Raw genomic sequence first — 1,220 nt, 5'->3', positions numbered from 1 at the left:
TGTGTGTGTGTGCGTCTGTGTGTGTGTACGCGTGCATGTATATGTGTGTTTATGTGCGTGTATATGTGCGTGTGTTTGTGTACGCGTGTGTCAGATTCGGAGAGAGCGGCCCAGCCATATTATTATGGGTAGCGATATTTCGACGGCATGCCGTCTGAAAATCGTAGTTGATATTTCCACGGCATGCTGTCTGAACATCGAAAGTGATACCTATATAATACGGTATGTCGTCTTGAGTCTAAAGATCGGAATTGATATTTCGACGGCATATAGGCTCTGTTTGAAGTGTATCAATGCAAGAATTGTGTTTGTTTTCCAGGCGACGAGTCGGGTGATCATACCTACCCGACCCGACCCGATCCCATCCGTAAATGGGCACCCTACTGTTGGAAAAACAACAAGTCTTCTCTCCATTTTGCTTTCACAGATTAAATTGTGCATCTCTCACTCTCGTTACAATCACACAAAACATTTCATCATTGTCCATAATGCACAAAATGATAGCAAAGGATAAACATTGTTAACTAAACATACAGGTATCTTAAATTGTATCTCTATAATAATGCGTTACTTATGGAAAAGAGATTATAGGCTTAATTACAAATAGTCCGGATGTTCTGATTGGCTGAATTTATGTGCCGTGGAATTATCACTTCCGATTTTTCGACGGCCTGCCCTATAAATATCCACTTCCTATTATTATTGGTGGCAATAATCAAAAGGTTAATTAAAAATAAAACGTCCATCCCCGAGTCGTCTTTGAAGTTGAATTTGTTGTAGATTTTAGAAGATTTAAAGAATTTAGAAATGTTTGCATAACTGCTTATCAAAAGACCACGATGCCCCTGTCAGCGTCTTGCGCAGTAATCTCACCAACTCTTTATCTGCTTCTCAAAAGTTTCAAAAAATTATTATGAATATCCAGTTGTTAGCCCCGATGTGATATGACATTATCTTGATTAACTGTCAGGGAGATTTCGTCTCAAAGCAAGTGAGATTAAGTTCAAGGATGGAAAAAAAGTTGCTTGGGAAACATGTTAGCAACATTTATAAATACGTAAAAGCTGATAGCTCGCGTCCTCAGAGTGTTTGAGCGAGAAAATGTGAGTGTGTGTTAACTATTTGAGAGAGAGAGACAGAGAGAGAGAGAGAGTGAGAGAGAGAGAGAGAGTGAGAGCGAGAGAGAGAGATAGAGAGAGAGGAAGGGGGGGGAGGAGAGA

Source organism: Aplysia californica, unplaced genomic scaffold (assembly GCF_000002075.1).
Source record: "Aplysia californica isolate F4 #8 unplaced genomic scaffold, AplCal3.0 scaffold00070, whole genome shotgun sequence".
NCBI lineage: Eukaryota > Metazoa > Mollusca > Gastropoda > Aplysiida > Aplysiidae > Aplysia > Aplysia californica.
Note: the sequence above shows the minus strand (reverse complement) of the source record.